Genomic DNA, 13,489 nt, shown 5'->3' with positions numbered 1-13,489 from the left:
GAATAATTACATAACTTGGCCTTCCTAGGTAGAAATCAGGACCAAGCAATGTAGGTTTCTCTTCTGAGATGAGTTTTGCTTTTATGTCAGACCCATGAAAACTCCAGACTAACTGGGCCTCACCATTACAATGAAATGAGACTAGGAAAACTGATCATGATGTGATCTGTGTATAAATACCCCCAAACTTTCCCTTTGCCCAGAAATAACCAAGTCCTACCCTCCTCTTCCCCTGTGTTTGTTTCTATAACCATTTTTGAGACACTGGTCAAAGGTTTGAAGAATTCTTGTTATAATTGACTCTTTTCACATGCCAACAGTCTACACCAGAGAATGCAAAGGAAACAGAAATTTATGTCTCTCCAGATAGAAAATGTCCCACAGGCAGAGAAAAGGGAAACTCTGAAGGGAGAGAATTCAGGCTCTGGAGTTGTAGCTGAAGGCCCTAAGGCTGCAGTAATTTTCTCAGCCTGGAAGTTACACAGTTGCTGACTCCATCAGAAACCAGATGTCACTTTATTCTATCCTGTCAGTGCCGAATTCAACAGGGATGTAGAACAGCAAAGTGCCAGCAGATTCCAGTGTCTGTGAGGAATTCTATCTTAAAGGATCTTTAATGTGCGCTCTCTGTGTGCTTTGAGGTGTCTCTGCATTTCTCTCCCACCACTCAGGAATGCTAAGCTTTTTGTCTCATAGCACTTCCCAAGAGTTTTATTTACCTTGTTTTAATCTTAATTAATTTTAATTTTAATTTTAATTTTATTTTTAATTTTAATGCAGATCACCATTTCTTATAAGGGTAGTGAAATTGAGCAAATACTTTCTTACTCATGAGACAGTCCATGTCCTTTTGCAGCTCCTTCCTATGTCACTTGACAAGGTCACGTGCGTAAACCACCTCTGTCTCTCACATCTCTGCTCCATAAAAAATCTTCAGAAGCAACAGGAACTATGACCAGAAGAAAGCATTTCTATGGAAAGTATATTGAATTTCCTGCACTGAACAAACAGGGGCTGCAGGTGGATGTCAGGTTCATCATGGACCTCTGGAGCAGCTGGGGACTGCCTGCCTTCCCATGCTCTTCCTCACAGACTGTGCCTCACAGAGTAATCATTGGGCCACTGGAACAGAGACTTGGCTCTTCTTTGACTTTGGTGCTTGCTCCTCTCAAATATTGTCTCTCTCAGTTGCTGCTCAGCAATTTTTGTCTTTTCCTAAACCTGTGATCCACCCCAAAAAAAAACTTGCCATGTAAACCAAATTCATGATGTTAATAAAAAGCTTCTGAAAACAAGCTCAGAATTAAACTATGATTTGGCTACAGTACAAGTTCAGATGCCCTATTTTCATAATCCTCTTACTTGCTGTATTTATGGAGTGTGAAAGAAAAGGGAATATCCAAGACACAATGTTTTTCTGCACTTTTACAACCCTAGTAGACGTTGAAGACATTTTTAGCTTCAGAGACTTGTCTCTGTGGTTTCAGACTCTGCAGTACAGTCAGTAAGAGAACAATAATGAACCATTTCTTCTGAAAGTCAGTTCTTCTAAAATCATATCCACAAAACTATCTTGTTCATTTTCATTTGCAGAGTCCCTCTTTCTCTTCCCAGCCTTTGTCACCTGTCAGTAAAAGGAAGAACAAGTGTGCAATGTGCATAACTTAAAAACTCTCCTTTCTGATGGAGAGCTGCAGGTTTCAGTTGCTCTGCCAATCCATAGATACACACATCATCTCTTACGGAGCAGCAGAATAAAGGTTAATTAGCTGCACACTGGCACAATTAGCATGTAATATTGGATTTTTAGCACAAAGAAACTAATTTTCTTTTAAGTGCTTCACAGTGTTTATTTATGAACAACTCAATTTAGAATGTAAGCTATCTGGCATGTAAGAGAAATATGAGTTAGAATACCAATTCCAGATAACTCATCCTGAGAGCAACAGATTCAGTAGTACGGCATCTGATCCATTGAGAGGAGACATTCAGAGTGGCAAATACTAATCACTGGGTTTTGGCCAGTGTATTGCATTCCAAAGAAAGTAGAGCCATAACAAACACTTTTATCCCTCTCTGGCAATTTTATTGATCTTCTTTGTCAGGATACAGCTTTCCAAATACACTGCCTGTTTAGCAACACAGAATCACAGAATGGTTTAGGTTGAAAAGGACCTCAAAGACCAGTCCCAACCCCTGCCATGGGCAGGACACATCCCACTATCCCAAGGTGCTCCAAGCCAAATCTAGCCTGGCCTTGGACACTTCCAGGGATCTAGGGACAGCTACAGCTACTCTGGACAACCAGTGCCAGGGCCTCCCGATTCTCATCATAAAAATTTACTTCCCTAGGTCCAATATAAATCTACCTGCTCTCGTTTTAAAAATTTTGCCCTTTTCTTATCATTAGAGACCCCAGTAAAAGGATTTGTAACCTCAGTATATTGGGTTGGGGGTTTTTCTTCCTTTCTGTTTTCTTTGCCTTTACTTGAAAGACTTTCCAGATGAGTTTTCACACAATATTTCCAGTGGAATCTCATTGCAGCTCTACACTCAACCATTTCAGAGGGGTCAGCAGCACTGTGTCATAGCTTTTCTAGTCCCTGAACTTCATTAACACTGACCACTCTCACTACTTTTCACACATTTTTATTTTGGTTCATAAAGACTGCTTTTCCTGTTGTATTTTTCTACTCCCCTAACCAAATCAATTAACATCAAATTCACTTTGTAAAGTGATCACATGTTGGAAATCTGTGTTCACATTCACTATGCTGAAGGTCCACCATTCTTCCTGCTTTCCCTTGAACTGCTGTGATGTTGACTTCAGAGACAAAAAAAGGTTGCATGCAGATTAATAAAAAAAGGCAAGCAAAACATCTTCATAGCATTGTAATAATTATTAAAGATATTCAGAAGCTGAGAACAGGAAGCCAAGTAACTATAGTAACTATAACCCCCCAAGATTCTTTGGAGTGAGTAAATGTGAGCTAAATATTGATGGATTAGAAGATAACTCTGTTACTGTAAAATGCTAAAAAGCTGCTGTCACTTCATTAAAAAATAATAAAAAAAAAGGTAAAAAAAAAGCCCCAAACAAAAAACCCACAACCCACTTAGTTTTAAGAAAAATCTTGCTTATTCTGATGCATTTTAATTTTTTCTCAATGCCTTCTACCCAGCCAGTGTCCATCACATCCCCACCGTGCGATATCTAATTAACTGCAGCAATCAAAGAGGGGAGAAGTTCGTCATAAAACTCAGCCTTCTGAAAGAATGATTTTTTTTTTAAAGACTCCATCAGCTCTTTCTGATTAAATCTGTCCCCTCCATTAATTCCCAGTTCTCATAAATACTACACAAATTCATCCTTAATGCAGGGTTCTTGTCATGGTGAATGTGTTTCTTTATTCTTTCTTTATGTGCTTGATTGAGTTGATTATGAATTCTGCCTATTCATTTGTTCTATTTTTTCTTCATTTTCAGATTTCTCAGTCATAATTACAGTGTCACAAGACAATGCTCCTGACAACTGTCTCCTTTTTGCTAAATTTCACACGTGTTTTCAAAGATCAGTTCTGCAGCTTTCACTTCACCTTTATTGCCTCACATTCAAGTGACAGATGAACTTTTATCAGCCTTCTGAAATGTAAATTCAGCTCTTCAAGAAATAATCAATTACAAACCAATCTGTATTTCCAACCTTCTTTTTGTAGCCTCTCCATCACATATTCACATTTCAGGTTTGGAGAGTACTCAATGTATTTTGAGAGTACAGCTTCAGAGCTGGGCTTTGCCTGTTTTAATGTGTAATGAATACAGATAATAAATACAGCAAATACTTGAAGTGGTTTTTTACAATGATCTGCAAAGACACAGATGGAAATCATGTTTGAAATTTCTTCCAGTGCCCTCTTCGCTTCTGTGGTTTCAGCTCAGGCACACCTGTTGCTGTTTAGCCTGTTGAGGGCATTAGTACTTTTATATTTTACCTTTCTACCACAAAATGCTCTGCAAATCACCACAGGGCACCCACTGATGCACATCCCCTTTACTTATTTTTTATGTCTCTAATCCATGTGCCTTTTTCCAGCTCTGTCTTGTTCCTTCTTTACTTCCTGAGAGACTCCTAAATAAAATCCTCAACAAAGTGATTACAGCCCTTTGCTCAATCAAAAGCTTAGCAGATCTTGAGGGCTGAGGGCCCAGGCTGGACAGTCATGAGCCATCATAAACTGAAATGAAAAGTCATCACCATCTCAGCAGAAAATGCCTTCAGTGGCCAAAGCAGCTGCCAAAGGGCTGATCTTTACTGATCTCCTTAGGATCCATTGTGGAAACAGCCTGAAAGATTGTGCAGCACATTAGGATTCCTAGGAAAAGCAGGCAAAAGCTGTACAGACTGGGAGCAATAGAGCCCTTTTGAGAGGGGACACCAGGTCAAACACTGGGAAATAACGACCATGAGGAAGAAATGAGCAGCTGGATCTCAGGAGAGGCAGTGCCACAGCCTGGCTCCATTCACAAGGGCCTCTGACAAGCCCTTCTACACTCATTTGCACATTTTACAAATGGTGCTTTGGATGTATTTCTTCCACTTGCTTTTTTCCTATTTTCTTTGGAAGTAGATAATTAGAAAAACAGTAACAAGTATAAAACTCATCTTTTCTGATAAACCAGACACCACAACAAAGTGAGTCTCTTGCTCTGCCTCAATCGTCTCCCTTTTTTGGTCTGCAGGAATTGTTGGCAGGAAAATCAGTGCTAGACGCCTATTTTTAAGCAAATGCCTGCTTGGCTTGTATCTGAAAAACAGTATAAAAGGGAAAGATTAGTACAAAATGTGTTCTCAAAAGCATGGATACTTGTGTAGATAAATAAACAGAGAGATACACATAAAAGCTGTGGTTCCCAATGCTTCAAAAATGTTATATACAAATTTAATATAATCCTATATTAGCCCCTGTCCAGTAGAAAATGAAGTAGAAGTAATACTTATATTAGCTGCATATACAATGAAGACAGAGATCCAATGTCTAGTTCTAAAAGGATGAAGTATGAAGAGCAACATCTCAGATGTGTATTATTCTGAAGCAAGAGAAGTATTTTGGGAAATGAGCAACACTTTAGGAAAAAGGCAGTATTTCAGGAAAGCAGTAAAACAGTGATTAGACTTGTGGACACAAATATTTGTGCTAATATGTAGAGGCACTACAGGAAAATTTTACAGATGGTAGAGGTCTGCATTACTGAAATACTTAAATCCACTTTGTTTTCCCAATTCATAGGTGTTTGTCCATACCCTCCCCAAAATTTGGCAAAATGAAAGCAACCAGAACTCAACTGAACTCTGTGTGTGGAGAACCTGTCACTAAGGCCCAACTCAACATGCAACTCAAAATAATTTCTGACTTAATTTTGTCTATTCAGGTAGCTACTTGTCTAACAGGTTTTCTTTAACTGATCTAGGATTCCATTTGCAAATTATTTCTGTGTTCCTCAGAACATATTGTTTGGTCAATAATACTTTTATTCTACTAAAAATGTAATTTAAGAAACAAAAGGAAAATACTTACACTAACTTAGCATAAAATTAAAAAGTGGTATTTTATGTGCAAGTTTCAAATCAGACAGGACCAAATGAGCAGATAGTTGATAGTCCAGTGCAGCACCAGAATGTCCACATGGAAACAAGTTCCCAGAGTTGTTCTGCTACCATTGCTCATGCACACAAACAAACATAAACATGGAAGGACAAAACCACAGCACCTCACAAAAGCAATACTTCTACCACTTCACCTCTGTCCTCCATGAGAGCATTCTGAAGCACCACAGCTTTGATCTGGTGAAGAGAACTAATGCCATAGGCAGCTAAGAGGGCTTACTGAAGTCACGGCAATTTAATTCCCTGTTTGGGGTTCTAGAATTGATTATAACTTCCTGGGCAGCAGAGAAAGATTCATCACTTGAGAGAACAGCACCGGTAGCAGTAAAGCAAATAGGATGTGACAGGGAAGGTGTATTGAGGAAATGAATTAGCAATTTCAGAATATAAAATGGATTGTTGGAATCAAAAAGGGCTCAAATGCACTCTGGATTTCATGCCTCTGTAGGAATGCACAAGGAATGGAAACAAATTCCATGCTCAGTGTGAGTGAGAGCACACACCCCACATGCATAGGGATATTATCCAAGCTGAAAATAACTTCCAATGATTCTGTGGATTAGGTGTTGATAGTCCAGACAGAGGGAAATCTTTTTCTGGAATCAGAGAATTAGAAAACCAGAGAATCTTTAAGTCTGGAAAAGACCTCCAGAATCATTGAGTCCAACCTTTGACTGATCACCACCTTGGCAACTAAACCACAGCATTAATTTCCACTTCCAGTTGTTTAAAGCAACTAGAACATTGTTTATAACAACTTGAACATTTCCACAGATGACTCCACTACTCCCCTGGGCAGCCCATTCCAATGTTTGACAACCCTTTCAAGGAAGAAATTCTTCCTGACATCCAACCTGAACCTCTGCAGGTGCAGCTTGAGGCCATGTGCTCTTGACCTGTCACTGCCTGGGAGAAGAGGTTGAGCCCTACTTGGCTACAGCCTCCTTCCAGGTAGCTGATCTTGCTACTGTCATGGTCATTGGCATTGCAATAACCACAACAGAAGAAGAAAAATTTTCATCTGCCCTTTGAAGACTGTAAAGGATGGCAAAATCTCTGGTAATGCTGACAAAATATTGGCAGCTCCCCTTCAAGCTATTTGGTATCAGTTCCTTAATGGGATTGCCTTTGTTGGCAATCAGCAGTTGGAAGTCAGCATGTTGGAAGTAGTTAACACAAATAGATTGAGACACCAGAAGGCTCTTGCCCCACCAGACCAGCAGGAGATATGTCATCTGTTTTCTGGGTTCTCGTATCCTCAGTGAATATTATTTTGTCAGAAGTTCATGGAAGACCTAATCTAAACCACAACTTAGGGTTTTTTTAGCAATATAAGGAAGAGACAGCAAATCGAAAATGTTGGAGAGGACGTATCTGTAAGTTCCACCAAACAAAAAGGCCTGATCCTGATTTGTCAAGGATTGCCAGATAATTTTCCTTATTCCCTGGAAGAAGACTGTAAACCAGTATCATGCTCTGCAGAAAGTTTATGGGATGCTCCCTGGGAAAACTGCTGACAATCAGTTCATCTGAAATAAAAAGTTAAAAGGGACATTTTTCTCTAGCACCAGTTTCATTGGCCAGTACTGACTGTCCTTCTGTCTTAACACATATAAGTGAGACTGACTATTACAGAATAAAAATCCAGATTCATAAAAGTATGATGCATAAAAGTTCCCTTCTCTGTGGCTGTCCTAGCTGTGCTAGTGAAATGTTACTTTACTCCACTAATTAGTGAACGGTTTCTAATCCTGTATCATACACAACTTCACACCTCACACAGGCTCTCCTGGCATGCCCCTTCTCTTACATGACTGTCCAAGTAATAGATACTGGACCTGGGCTTCCAGCTGCGGGTATTCCTCTTGCTGCAAACACAAGGAAGCCAGTTAAATCAAATGCCCATCTGCCAACATATTCAGTAGGGAGAGAGCTGCAGAAGCTGCAGCCCACAGGGGAAAAGTCAATGGAGTGTAGATTCACAGCACAGGATCACAGGACGTTTGCACAGAACATTCTGTTTTCAAACAGAAATGTCTTCTATCACACAGAAATGTTTGCTGTGAAACAGGTGTTAAAATAATGTGCAGAATTGTGGCTGTATTCACAAAACACACTGGACTTGTGCATGCAGGCTTTGAACAAGGCACCAGGGCAAGAAGTACCAATGCCATGAACTGGTAGTTTTTCAGACACTTAATATTTCTCATTGCAGGATGATAAGATAGAATAATAAAATAATTTACATTGAAAAGACCAAGGCTCACCAGCAGCCCTTGGCCTTGCAGGACTTCCTGCAAAGCATCCCCTCCGAGCCCCTTGTCATCAACCTCTGTGAGGACTGGATGGCTGCAATGCAGATGGCCAGCAAGGAGGACAAGATCTCTCATCTGGAAGGGGAAGTGTGGGCAGCAGCTTCCAGCTCTGCAGCAGGCGCTGCTGGAAACCTGGCACTCACCTGGAAAAGGATGCTGTCCTGAAGAGGCAATTTTCACACAGCTCACTCTTGCTGGCTGGCAGTGAAATTTTGCAGCAATGCACGGGAAGCCTTCCCTTGTGAGAGCTTGGAGGAAAACAGAGAAGCAATGCATCCTTCCCACAGGAGCACAGGAGTCCTGACTGCTGGCTGAGAGCACCTGCAAAGCTGTGCAGCAGCTGCAGGCTGTCCCCTGCCTGGGGCCAGCTCTAGGGTAGCTGTGGTCAGCATGGGCCTGCTGATGGACACTGCCTTCCTGTTCCCTCAAGGTGGCCAAGAAACTGCCAGCAGTGAACCTGCTCCTCCTCAGGCAGCTCTCACTGCTGAGACACATTGGCCAGCACGTGGCCACCAGCAGAACAACCTGCAGCAACCTGGCCATCTGTCTGGGGCCAAACATGCTGACCACACCCCAGGAAGAGCAGCTGGAGCTCCAAGCTATGCTGGCTGAGAACAAGAAGGTTCAAGGAGAAGCCAACAACAAGGAGCCAGCTGCAGCCTCCCTGGCCCCTGCTTGGCTGCCCAGAGGTTCCTGTGCCTGGCTGTCCCCTCTCTCCAGCCAAGGCCATTCAGGAGCTCCCCCACAGCCACAGCCCTCTGTGCAGCAGAAAAGGTTCAGGGAAAAGGCTCAGGCCCTTGCAGGGATGGCAAGGGCTGCTTGGCACACTGTCAGCACCTGGGATCAGACCAAGGCCTACCTGTATGCAAGTGAAGCTGCTGGTGGCCTTTTTGGTTGAGAACATGGATGACATCATTGCTGAGGAAGTGGCTGGTCTGGAGGAGACCCCAGTGCCCATGGATACATCCACAGGTATGAGCAGGAACAGAGGCTTGTCCAAGCCTGGGACTCAGGGTCACAGAAATCTCAGCATCAAGAAGACAAGCAGTGTAGGGCTCCCCTCTGGGTTGTCTTTCAGTGTCCTTGTATTCCAAGAAGTCGCTTTGCTGCATGACTTTGCTTTCCAGAGACGGGACGGGAAGCCCTGCAAGAAGAGCAGAGGAGGAGCCCCAGGCAAGAAGCAATCCCGATGCACCCCACCTCTCTGCAGATGTCCAGCAAGAAGATGGCAGAGAGGCCATGGTACTGGAGGCCCAAAGAGCAGAAATATGGCAGCTGCAAAAGCCTGGCACAATGCAAGCCAGAGAGGTGGGCTGTTTTATATGAAGCCAAGGAACTACTGTGCCTCCTCCTGACAGCGTAGCTCTGCAGCCTTTTTTCCTGCCTGCCTTTTCTCTCTCCCTGCCTTTCTCCCTCCACACTGACACATGCTATTGAAAACTCCACAGGTTGCTTGCCCAATGCCTTAGGCATGTGTTTCATGAATTTACAAAATACTTGCAAATTAAAGCAGCAGTGGGGGAGCTGCCCCCTTCAGAGGCCTTCTGCTCAGACCCCTGCTCATGCCAGCTCCTTCCAGTCCCTTTGGGGGCAGCTGTAGTGTGTGAGAGGGGCTGATGAAAAGCTGCATCTTCTCAGCAGTGCTAAGGTGGTGATTTGGCAATTCGTTCATCCTCCAGACTGTCTCATGCCATGTCTCACCTCCAGAATTTCTGCTTTAGGCACCTCCAGCTTTGCCTCCAAACACCCACCAGAGCTCCACAGAGTCCCTGTCATGGCCAAAGTCCTGCTAAGACTTTCTGCATCAACAAGATAAAAGGAACTCACATTGGTTCCAACAAGAAGGGACTTAGCCAGGACAAGAAAGGACTTAGCTCATAGCTCCTGGCTTTGCCTCTCTAATCCAACTTAATGGTGGCAGGCTTGAAGGCTGCTACCCCCATGAAAAGAAAAAGAGAAGGTAAAGACAGCAGAAAAAGGCCTGGTCAGAAGACAGGGAATGCCAGTTGGAAAGGAAGCAGAAGAGGACACACCAAAGACAACTGGTGAAATGCAGAAGGCTCTGGCAGGCCAAGAAGCCAAGGCAGGGATGACCCAGGCTCTGCTGCCCGCCTCTCCACACCACCCTAAGTCAGCCCAAGGAGCTGGCAGGGGCCAGCAAGGGCTGCTGCCAGCCAGGGCTTGCCAAGAGCTCCATGGCAGCTCTGCAGGGATTCTGCAGGCTTTGGCTTCCCCCAAGCCCATGTGCTGAACCGCGGCAGAAGAACAGCTCTGCATGGGATGAAGTGGCCAAGGGAGAGGCTGTGAAGATGGGGCAGAAGGAACCTCTCTCCCTCTAGTTTGGCTTCTAGATGTTCTAGATGTCTATGGTGACATGTATTGGACTAAGGTTTTAATTTTAGAGACCACTCTTTCACACCATCTATGTCTATGGATAATTAGGCACTTGTAGAGGCATATGCCATTTTGTCACCTCCTTCCCCACATTCTGGAGCCTGACCAATGTGTTTTGATTCTTGCAGCCACTCCAGGCACTTCAGCCACCAATGCTCCACCTGGCAGTGCTGGTTGTGTGGCATTGATGGCCTCCAGCTCAGAACAGAATGCACATGAGGAAAGGAATCACGACCAGTGGATCTGGGCCTTGAAGAAATAAAAATTATGCCAGAGATCAGGAGATCCCTGTCTGAAAGGTCTCTCTCTGCTCAGGTAACCCCACTGGATGGGAATCAAAGGGTTGGGACTGACAGCATTGGAATGTTGCTGCATGGTTGAAAAGCAAAGGCTTCTTTAATTGAATTTAATTTATTTTTTATTATTTAGTTATTTAATCATTCTTGAAAAAGTAAGATTTCTAAAAGAAGAGGAAATTAAAAAGTTTCCCTCCCTTAGTAAGAATGAAAGTGAAAGCTTGTGTTGGCCAGGTTTGGGTACTAGTTTTCCTGGGAAGAATCCCTCCTGCAGGGGCATTTGTGGTGAGGAAGTGGAAGCTCCGTAGGTTCTGAGAGGCTTTGTTTGATGGAAAGAAGAGAAGAGTGTTTGGAGAATTGCCACTGAAGGCAAAGTGTCCCGTGCAGGGAGGGGCATGCGAGAGGTGCCTCTGTTCCAGCAGCAGATGTGGAGATGTGGGCTCTGCCTCTTTTGGGTGGGAAGGCCAAGGCAAAGCAGGGCTGGGCTGCAGCAGCTGCTGCTGTGAGAGGCCTGCCGTGCCTGCAGGCGCTTCCAGAGCCATGGGTGGGGCTGGGCTGGAGCTGCAGCTCTCTGTCTTTTTGCTTGACAGATTCAGTCCTTGGATTAGGAATCCTGTTTTCTTAACTCTGGCTTCTTTGCAGACTTGCCTGGAGTGTCTGTGTTGGCACAGGCCTTGTTGCAGATTATTACACTGTTGGCCAAAGAAGGTGTCTCTTTCTATTGATGTACTGACCCATTGCCTGCAGTACATTTATGGTTGAGGCAGGGCAGACTCAAGGTGGGAAGTGGAATTTTTTGGATTTACCGATATTTTATTCTCCAGTGGGGTGTCTTTTGTCTTCTGTAAACTCACACATAGCACTTTTCAAAAGAATTTTATTCCATAATAAAAGGAAACATTCCAGGCTGGGAACCATCTTTAGAATCTTTAGGATTCTGATGGACGGACTATCGCGGAAGAGACGAATATTCTGGAACTGGTCATAGTGAGAATATTTTTCTGTCCAAATGTTATAAATGAATTTGTTTTAGTAGACGGGATTAATGATAGTTAATTGTTTTAAATGAATTGTTAGTGTAATGAATTGTTGTACTGTAATTAATTGTTATAATTAATCTAATAAATTATGAAGCTATATGAATTGTTAGTTATGTGTGTGTAGCTGTCAATCCAGAGGAAGGGGAAGGGCTGTGTCCAGGAGTGAAGTCACCAACTCAACTTGTGGTTGGGAGAGCCGACCAGCCAATGGTGCCTCAAACTTCTGGAATGATTGGTCAGGAATGCACCACCGTATGAACCAATCAGTGACCAAAAGAAGGACCAGTCCTCAACCGGATCAAGAACGCACCAATCCTGTCCCCTTCAAGAGACTATGAAGATCCCTGGGTGTTGAACACCCAGGTCTTTTTCCTGTGGACTTTGTGTCCCTGGGAAAAATACCGTGTTACACAGTTACTCTGGCTTGTTGGTGAGGTCCTGGGCTTATCTAGGGGCCTCGTCTTCAGTTGTCTGTACTTTAGTAAACAGGCCCAGACCTTTTGAACTCCAATTTGCCTGTTTTTCTTTTTGTAACACAAAGGTAATTTGCAGGTACATTTCCTCAGTGGAATAGAAACACTACTTGGTTTTCTGGCTTTTCCTGTCTCTTGGGTTATTTTTTTTTTCTACCCCACAAGTTTACAGAGTTTTGCTCCCAGAAATGTGATCCTGGAAATGCCCTAGGTGCATAAATGTTTGCCTGAATCATACACGTGGGGCAGCAGTAGAGGGCTCCAAGAAGAACCACCTTGTGATTGGTTGTCTGAGCGGTTGCAAGGGTGGTGAGCCTCAGCCAGAAATGTGTGCTCTGTGTGTGGGTTTGCAGCACACAGCCCTGGGCAGGGCTGGGAGTGAGCTCTGCCCTTGCTGGCAGCAAGGAGAGCCCCTAGCTTTCTGCTGGCTGATTACTCACAGCTTGTGGGATAAGCCAGGGTCAGAGCATGAGGGCACGTGCCCTCACTTGGTGTTTTCTGGTTTTCTGCGTTCATCAAAGGTCATTTTGTAAGAGCTTCAGTTTCACCTTGGTCACCTGAATCCTGAGTTTAAAAGGCTTGTCATGTGAACCGTGTGGGCAGTGTTCCCTCCTGTTATGAATAAGTTCATCAGCTAATACAGCTTAGGTATTTAAATTAAGGCATTTGAAGTTAAATGTGTTAATTAAACTGTTGCTAATTGTTAAAACTCCACTGATGTCTCCCTTATATGCATCCACGTTGTGTCCCTTCACTGTACCTGTCCTCCCTGTTGCGACCACCGGGTATTGCCTCCGCTGGTCCACAAGATGGCGACCAGAACACTTCCAGAGATATGCAAATTAAGAACAGTGCCAAAACCTCCAAGAAAACGCCCTCAAGACAACGAGCCAACCTAAAAATTGAACTAACCAACTCTGACGATCGGCAAGGAGTCCCTCTATCCTACCAGCCCTACCAACAACATTTGAAGCGTCACCATAACTTAACTAGAACTAACTCAGAGTAAAGATACTGACCAACGAGCCAAGGAGTGTCTTCCTAGGCACACCCGTGAGGACGGAAGCCCCAGTTCTACTGCACGGCAAAACCGACTACCTCCTCCTCTGCGTCGCCAAAGGGAGCAGTGGCGGTGTGCGTGACCCCTCGGGCCCCCACCCAGAGCTGGTCACTTCAATAAAGTCATTCAAAAGGAGCTGGTCTCCTTGCCCATTCATTTCACCTCCTGTGCTCCATGTCCTTTGGGAGTGGAAAAGGAGAGTTATTGTATCCCTGATGTGATTCCAACAAAATAGTTTGTGATGTT

General features: G+C 43.8%; 1 pseudogene; it reads left to right on the top strand.

The window, feature by feature from the left end:
* LOC146763686 (uncharacterized) overlaps positions 1-12,053 on the top strand; it is a 32,417-nt pseudogene extending 20,364 nt beyond the window's left edge.
* Positions 12,054-13,489: the final 1,436 nt, after the last annotated feature.

Source organism: Lonchura striata, chromosome Z, assembly GCF_050655825.1.
Source record: "Lonchura striata isolate lonStrDom1 chromosome Z, ASM5065582v1, whole genome shotgun sequence".
Classification (NCBI taxonomy): Eukaryota; Metazoa; Chordata; class Aves; order Passeriformes; family Estrildidae; genus Lonchura; species Lonchura striata.
This window is presented reverse-complemented; position numbering and strand designations above follow the sequence as displayed.